This window comes from Palaemon carinicauda, chromosome 17, assembly GCF_036898095.1.
Source record: "Palaemon carinicauda isolate YSFRI2023 chromosome 17, ASM3689809v2, whole genome shotgun sequence".
In the NCBI taxonomy this organism is placed as follows: domain Eukaryota; kingdom Metazoa; phylum Arthropoda; class Malacostraca; order Decapoda; family Palaemonidae; genus Palaemon; species Palaemon carinicauda.
This window is the reverse complement of record NC_090741.1, coordinates 55,174,571-55,184,133: the sequence shown is the minus strand read 5'-3', so window position 1 is coordinate 55,184,133 and position 9,563 is coordinate 55,174,571. Positions and strand designations below refer to the sequence as shown.

The 9,563-nt window shown below is 34.9% G+C and overlaps 1 protein-coding gene across 2 annotated transcripts in view; it reads left to right on the top strand.

Moving 5' to 3' along the window:
• The first annotated feature begins 4,270 nt into the window (after positions 1 to 4,270).
• The window catches only part of LOC137656756 (uncharacterized), a 44,629-nt gene continuing 39,336 nt past the window's right edge, over positions 4,271 to 9,563 (top strand). For both annotated transcript variants that reach the window (XM_068391018.1, XM_068391016.1), the window contains exon 1: positions 4,271 to 4,411. The gene's annotated coding sequence lies outside the window, so the exon portion shown is untranslated. The remainder of the gene's footprint in view (positions 4,412 to 9,563) is intronic.

Below are 9,563 nucleotides of genomic sequence, written 5' to 3'. Positions count from 1 at the left end.
GTATATATATATATATATATATATATATATATATATATATATATATATATATATATATATATATATGTATATATACATGTATATGTATATATATATATATATATATATATATATATATATATATATATATATATATATATATATATATATATATATATATATATATATATATATATATATATATATATATATATATATATATATATATATATATATATATATATATATATATATATATATATATATATATATATATATATATATATATATATATATATATATATATATATATATATATATTATATATATATATATATATATATATATATATATATATATATATATATATATATATATATATATATATGTTTTAATGCTAATATTTTTTAAAATTTTCTATTTCAATTGTCCACTACTTTTAATATCCTTTATTTATTTCCTTTCCTCAGTGGGCTATTTTTCTCTGTTGGAGCCCTTGAGCTTATAGCATCTTGCTTTTCCAACTAGGGTTGTAGCTTAGCTAGGAATAATAATAATAATAATAATAATAATAATAAATCTTCAGTACATACATCACGTAATCGGATATTGAATAATTTAATGTGATTACGGTTTCGTGAAAAATAATTGTTGATTCCACTAAGTATTGAATGCGGGCAATAAGTTGCAGCTTTGAACAATATAGCCATTACAGACGTTAAAATTCATTGAATTTAAGATTGATATATACTTTACTCACTTACTTTAAGGGCTGTTTTCCTGGTCATATCACACAGAGGCAAGAGAGCGTGCTAGAAATAGGAATGAATGGCGAGCGATTGTGACGCAGTTCCGGTAGGCCCTGCTGCTTCCTCCGGCCACCTTGGGTGACCGCGGAGGTAGCAGTAGTAGGGGATTCAGCTTATGAAGCTTCATCTGTTGTGGATAACGGGGGAGGGTGGGCTGTGCCACCCTAGCAGTACCAGCCGAACTCGGGTTGAGTTCCTTATCAGGCTAGGAGGAACATAGAGAGGAAAGGTCCCCTTTTTTCATTTGTTTGATGTCGGCTACCCCCAAAATTGGGAGAAGTGCCTCGGTATATGTATGTATGTATCACACAGAGTAACCCTGTGCACTACAGGATCTATAAGATCCGTTTTTTTCTAAAAATTCTTAGGTATTTAGAGTATCACATTGCGTATCCCATGTTAATTGTCAAATCCACATTTTTTTTCCATCTTAAGAACTGCTTTTCTGGTCCTATACTGGAGGGCAACCTAACTCTCAACAGGACTTTTCATAATTCATTTTATCGTATGCATTCCAAGGCATTCAGCATTTCACACCGCATTTTGCTCGTTAATTGCCAAATCCACACTATCGAAGCACTTCAAAAACAAGAAAGTCTTCAATTTCTTCTTGAAGGACTTTATATCTTCAGTCTTTCGGATAGTGAGCACTTGTATAGTCTTGTGGCCGCATGTTTGAAAGCCATGAAACTTACATTAGACAAAAGTTCAAAGTTGAAGCAAATGTTTTTATGTTGACCAGGCTGACATGAGTCTTTTTATAGTTTATAATTACATATCTGTTTTTGACGTTATTAATAGTTTATATAGGACATATCTGTTCTGACGTTATCACTGTTTTTAGAATAATTTATTGTTGATTTATTCTCATCATTTATTTATTTCCTTATTTCCTTTCCTCACTGGGCTATTTTTCCCTATTGAAGCCCTTGGGCTTATAGCATCTTGCTTTTCCAACTGGGGTTGTAGCTTGGCTAGTAATAATAATAATAATAATAATAATAATAATAATAATAATAATAATAATAATAATAATAATAATAATAATAATAATAATATCTTGGCTCCGATAATTTGAAATCATCTATAACTATTTTAGTATCTGCACGATTTTGTTGGCTGCACGATGTGTAGCAATTCGCTTAGCTATTTTGGACGCCCGGTACTGATAACTTGATGAGCTATTGCACATATCTTAAACTCTATATTATTATTATTATTATCATTATTATTATCAAATGCTAAGCTACAACCCTAGTTGGAAAAGCAGGATGCTACAAGCCCAGGGGCCCCAACAGGGAAAATAGCCCAGTGAGGAAAGGAAACAAGGAAAAATAAAATATTTTAAGAATAGTAATAACCTTAAAATAAATATTTCCTATATAAACAATAAAAACTTCAACAAAACAAGATGAAAAGAAACTAGATAAAACAGTGTGCCCGAGTGTACCCTCAAGCAAGAGCTCTAACCCAAGAGAGTGGAAGATCATGGTACAGAGGCTATGGCACTACCCAAGACTAGAGAACAATGGTTTGATATTGGAGTGTCCTTCTTGAAGAGCAGCTTACCATAAATCTATCTTTAATATGCAGCCAGTGTAATTCAATTAATACAGGAGTAATAACTAATAGAATTAATTTTCTTATTTATACAGACGACCAGAAATGTTAGACAATGAAAAACCTAATCAATTAAAAGCAAACAAGAAAAATACGAGAACCTATCAGACTGAAGAGCTAATTACCTCCGCCAACGAAGTTGGAAGGTTATGTTTTACCCCGTTGGTGTGTTTGTTTGTCAGTGAACACCTTCTCGCACACAATTTTAATCGTAGAGTAATGAAACTTGCAGGGATTAACTGTTATGTATAAAGTTGGAAATGATTAAATTTTGGAAGGTCAAGGTCAAAGGTCATGGTCACAGTCAAGCAAAATGTCCAATTCACGTAATCAACCATAAGTTTGGACATCGTTGTCACAGAGACTTAACTTGGTTCATATTTGAGTGTATGAAAATTCACGTCAATTAATACAGGTTAAGGTCAAAGGTCAAGGTCAATGTCGAGTAAAACGTCGAGAACTAAGCTGACGTGGCGGACGCCTGCGCTCTACTGAGTGCCCCTCAAGTTTTACCAGCTCTCGAGTCCCTTGCCAAATAGATCCTACATTACATAACTTGAAGATATTGTCCCAGAGTCAGAGTCATTTATTCATAAATTGATACATCTTATGGAGGTTTAAGAAATCGTTCTTATTGCAAAATTGTTAACTTTATACTTTTTTTTTTTATTTCAAACGTGTCTGTATGCATAATTAATTTTCTTTTTTTGCCTGTCGTTTGATGCGTGTGTTTTACTTTCGATATATATATATATATATATATATATATATATATATATATATATATATATATATATATATATATATATATATATATATATATATATATATATATATTATTACTAGCCAAGCTACAACCCTAGTTGGAAAAGCAAGATGCTATAAGCCCAAGGGCTCCAATAGGGAAAAATAGCCCAGCGAGGAAAGGAAATAAGGAAATAAATAAATGATGATAACAAATTAACAATAAATCATTCTAAAAACAGTAACAACGTCAAACTAGATATGTCATATATAAACTATTTAAAAGACTCATGTCAGCCTGGTCAACATAAAAACATTTGCTCCAACAAATTAAACTTTTTCCGTTGCTCCCAAATAAAAATTCCTAAAGGTACAATTCGTAGATATCAACCCGCAGAAGTCTCCCTTTGTCACATATGGCAGCTACTCCAATAAAAAAAAAGTTTAATAAAAACCAATATAGCCACTCCTTACTCTGGCTTGATTGTATGTCATATCGCCTACGGTTAAGACCATGAATAATGCGACGTCTTACAAGACTGAAATTGCATGAAATAAAGCTTCTCGGATGTAATTATGCAATGTAATTAATGAATGATGAATACGGCGAAGCCGTATTCATGTTACGTGTATGACATTCCACACTTACGTCATTAAATAAAAAAAAATGTCCGGTTGACATTCTCCATGAGCAGGAAACGTTCGATTTTAAAATGCTCATGCTTCGTAGCAAACGTTTTTCCTCTGGGTGCAGGCTGTTGCAGTCTGGTCGTGACAGGTTCTGGCATTGTTGCAGGCTAAGTCGAGTATTAAGGAAGCAGGCTGGCGCGGTTTTCCCATTAAGTCACGCGGTTTTCCAATCGCCATCGCATTCGGCGGATATGAACCAAGCGAGAAACCTCAGTCTTATCGCCTCGACATACTTGACATCGACTTCGCCTTCGTAAATGTTATAAAATCGTCCAGGGAAATATAACTATCGGAAAATTCTAAAATTTAATATATTTAAATTATAACTAGAATCAATTAGATTAAAATTATATATAATTTAATGATTAAAATGAAGAAATGAATCACAATTAAATCTAGCATCAAGGCATTCGGAGACAGTGTTGACGAACAGCGTCAGAATCTCAGTAATGGCGGCCGAGAAACTTTACACGATAAGAAACACCAGTAAATTTTAAGCTCGCACCGCCTTATATTAGTGTTAACTTGAATGAAAAAGCATCACATGACAACGCTCTCTATTCGTGCAAGTAAGATATGAATTAATTAGCCTATCTAATTAAGGAATAGATGGTTAAATCCCTTTGTTATGGTGTGGTGGCAAAACAGAGGCTCGACAATAATGCCTGGAGCACTTTAAATTGCACTTTCCAAGATGTCATATTTTATACGTCCGTATGCATTACTGCTCATTGCAGTTTATTGCAATTAAATATGGATGTGTATAATTAATGTTTTTGGTCAATGTTGATGTATATTTTACGAGAATGCCAATTTGACTCGAGTTTAACTAGGGGTTGTTGACTTGTAGCCTACGGTAGCTAAGATCGCACGGCTAAATAATTTATAACTTGAAGATTATGTTTATAAATTAGGGTAATTATGTTAATTGATATTTTCATGCCAGTTGTACCTGAGCTTGGTAGCCTAACCTATCTTGAGGTTGAATGCTATGGCAGCCTAACCTAGCTGAATCTTTTAATCATTCCAGTTTACTTAAAGGGTAGCATGCAGGTACTTCGGTCACTGAATTTTTGTCCGCCAAATGGTTTCATTGTAGTGTATTACAGGGCAATGTAACCTAGGAAAACAACTACTTTTTCTTATAGAAAAATTACGCTCTCTTTGAAAATGACACTCGTTCCCATCGCAAATGAATAGTTTCAGAAATATATATACATCTATATCCTCCAATAATGGGGGACCCCCAGTGGGAACTCGGGGTTTTGGGTGGGGAAAACATACTGGGGTATCGATATATAAACGTAAAACAAGCCTTTTTTTCTCTATACATTACCTTCTTGAAATTATAATAACCGGAGGAAAATACAAAACAGTATATCTGGATAAACTTTAGAGGTGCCGTTACAAAGATTGTGTCATGAAAAAATACAGTAACCAGTGCTGCCAACGTCCGATGTAGATCAAATGTTATTTTGTGACCTGTCATACTACTGGGCTAGGTTAGGTGGGTTTGTTAGGTTCTGTGCCCTTTTTGTACTTTTTATATATTGAGTAAAACTTATATTGAGAAATTATTTAATATATGGAAATATCTATCATTACTATCTTTAGTAATGTCAGCGTGCCGTTGGTAACTCTGTGTACCATACATCAACGTTGGTAACACTGTGTATTATTGGTAACGTTGCTAATGTTATCGTTCGTTCGTAAGAGAAGTGACACCGTGCAACTCAAAGTTATTCGAATTGGTTGATCTGTTTGTTTCTGATTGAAATGAACATCAAATTCAGTTAATTCACGTTATTTACTATAGGAAAATAATTATATATCGTTTCCCCAGTATGTTTTCCCCACCCAAAACCCCGAGTTCCCACTGGGGGTCCCCCATTATCGTAGGATATAGATGTATATATATTTCTGAAACTATTCATTTGCGACGGAAACGAGTGTCATTTCTGAAGAGATCGTAATTTTTTCTATAAGAAACAGTAGTTTTTTTCCTAGGTTACATTGCCCTGTAATTCACTACAAAAATACCCGCCAATTTACTATTCTAAGAAGCGTAGCAAAACGTACTGATTGCCAGAACAGGGGCAATGAGATGTTTATTTAGAGCAAAGACCAGGGAGCATTTGTATATCAACGGCCAGTTCCCCACGAGTTGATTAAAAATGGACATCAACTAACCTAAACATTCCCCCCTAACCTAACCTACAAGCCGTGTCCTTACCTACTTACCTAACGGTGGGGGGGACGGCTAATGCCCACCTGCGGCCCCCCCTTACACTGCCGTATTCTAGGTTAGACATAATACATACAGGTGGCCGCTATCATTCATACACCCCAAGACCAGTAAGTGAATAATTAAAGTTAGTTCATTGACTAATGCCTATGTAAACACACACTAGTAATGTTCTTATAGAGTTCCACCTAGCCAATGCTGGCTTTCAGTACATAGGAGCTTGACTTTTTTCTCATCGCAAGCGCACTGTGGAGCAAAAACCATTAAGGACTTGTCAAAATATTACCAAAATCTAATGGATTTAGTTCCGCCGTGCGCTTGCTCACTCGCTCGTGATAAGAGAAAAACTTCAAACTACTATGTACTGATAAGCGGTAATGGATGGGTAGGACGCTATTAAAATATTGCCCACACTTTTTAATGTTGGTGATGACTGACATGAATTGTATAACATAAGGCGTCTGTGAACAACGGGCCTGGAGATCCAATGATCTACACACTTACATATTCAGAATTGCGGTAAGGTGTAATATTACCTTTACACCTCTCAAATTAATACCCTGGTCTTGTTAGGTAGTCTTGTTTTCTTGGGGGAGGGTTAAATAGGAAAGTCATTGCAACCTATCTTATGGTAGGGTGAAACATGAAGTTCTGATGTTTACTTTTGACTGTGCATTTGTCAATCTTTGCCATAACCTCCCTGTGTATTTTCAAGAGGTGCAAAAATGTTAGATGAGTAAGGTTTGCTTAAAGCAAATGGGTGTTACAGACTAATACACACAAACAAAGCCACTCCAACACCTAAAAAACATAAGACCTCACACGTGCCCGAATGTTGACCTAACCGCGCCAGGACTCTTAGCTGATGAAAGGAAGGACGCTGTTGGATGGTACGATACATGAACATACACTACCGGGGTGTAAGGGATGTCAGGCAAGGCAGCCGATCAGGACTACGGTCTACCCCAAAGCCAAAGCAAAGTCCTTGAAAAAGAAGGCAACTATGCTTACCCTATACAAAATGGGAAATAATGCACGTTAATAGAAGATGATCATAGAGATCTAGGTAAATTTGATTAGTGGCACATGCACTCCTCAAATCAGTTTAGGATAAATTGATATATGCCTTTTGACACGAGGCAATATTTACCAAAATCAGGCCTATTATACTACCGTTGGATTTATATGTGGTATGGCTAGTTCTTACAGTATATATCTTCATCATTATCATCTTTGTTTACTGTAGGTTATATCTTTGTTACGGGCATCAAATTGGACCATATTATTTTTGTAATTTTACACCTCGCTTCATAAGAGCTAAGCAGGTTGTTGATAGCAGACACAGGTTGCCTCTGGTATAGAAAGGTGTCAATACTATTTTATTAAAATAGAAAACAAATGGCCTAAGGTTTAAGATACCTCTCCTATCTTTACCTACGTCGGTGTGTGTCTGTAGGCCTCGTGCGATCCCCAAGTTACTTCTACTATTACTAGGTGGTTGGATGACTCTCTTCTACCGTTCTACAACCTATTTGGAGATATTTGATGTTTTGTGAGGTAGAACAGCATCTCCTGGGTTAGTTTAAGTATATGGATGCCTCTCTTAAGTATCGACTATACATCCTTGGTTGGGTTAGGTGGAACGTAAGATTTTCAAAGTTTGCTAATGCTGGCACACAGGTAAAAATATTCAAATTGTCATATCGGCTACAGTTCAAATCTTTCTTGAATAATTTTTTATCAATTTATAATTGTAGCTCAATAAATAGCTCTAGTATATTTTATAACAAAAAATTTCACGTTGTTCATAGAGCAACCTACTTAATAGCTTACCTTACGTGTTATTGTATTTGATTTTTTTTAAACTATTATACTGTATTGTTTCTTTATTGATATGTATTTATCCATGCTCTTTTATACATTAATGCTCTTAGGTGTTTTTATTCGTCACCATCTTGTAAGCCCAATTTAGAACATACTAATTGTCAGTAATGCACATTTACCTTGTTTTTTCCAAGAGTATTTATTTTATCTGAAGAGTGAGCTAAGAGTAGCTCAGGACATCATAATGCTAAGAGAAATGTTTTTTTAGCATTATTCAATTGTTATACTGTATACTATGAAGTGTGAAGTAGGAGATGATGAATGGCAAAGTATTGATTTAAAAGCTCAAAATAGAGACGACTGGCGAAATCTGACCGAGGCCCATTACGTCAATAGGCGTAGGAGGATATGGTGGTGATGTTGACGATGATTTACATACAGGCTTATGTCCTTTGTTTTTCATATTCAAAAGAGATAAGTAGTGGACTTTATATGTATACGCTTTCCATTGCATACCAAAATACATCCTATCTTGACCTACTCTAGTTATTTATTTATCTTTATTGAAGGAAGTTGATTATCACTATGTATAGAAGCATCAGTGCATGCATTGGCTAAGTATTTATGGCTATATTTAATAGCCACAAGGTAGGCATAACCATATTCATTTGCATGAAAAGCAGAAGTTTCTTTTTTTTGCTATTAGCTGAATGCAATGAGACGTGACAAGCTGTCATAAGTCTGTCATTTCAAGGAAGCGCAGTCTCTGTAAGAGGCGTGGAGGTTGCAAATGTGTGTGGGATTAAGAGGCCTCATTCAAATTCAGCTATATACTATGGTTCAGAATTGATGTTGTACATAGTACAGTACTGGGTTATAGTAGATTTTCTACATAATTACGGGACTGTGTTACTGTATAGAATATAGTATATGAAACAACAACAATCTATGAGGAAAAACGGGGAAACGGGATTAAAACTCCTATTTAGGGACATTTGTCTTCTAGATCTGCCTATATAATCACAATAGGGTTCTCAGCTCTTTTGATCTTCACTGTTTGATTATGTTCTACTTTTTAGGTATCTAAAATATCTTAGTATATTTAGATTTTGGGATCACCGTAACCTCTTGAGACACCATTTGGAACAGTACAGACATCACCTCTGTATGTTTCCCTCAACAGTAATATGGCACTTTCTTGATTGTACTTTTTTATTTGATGCACTTCCAGTCACCATTATTACCTCTGCCAAGAAGTTGGAAGGTTATGTTTACCTCCTGTTTGTGTGTTTGTTTGTGAACAGCTTCTTGGCCACAATTTTATTTGTAGAGTAGTGAAACTTGCAGGGATTAATCTTTGTTTTGTTTTCATTGATTTTGTGTCATTTCCCTTCCATTCTACCTTTTAAGAAATTCCACCATCTTTTCCTTCGAATCTCCTTTTGACATACGTCACCTGCATACAATAGCTCCCCGGGCCTCATTTTCCACACTCCTTTATAGCTTTCTAAATGACTATCATTGGCAAAAGCCTTAGTGCTGATCTTCGATTGAGTTCAATATTTGTCTGAAGCTTTTCTGACATCCATACCACTTCCTTCATTATAGATGTAGTGATATGGTTGGGTAACAACACGTAACTCATGGAAGTA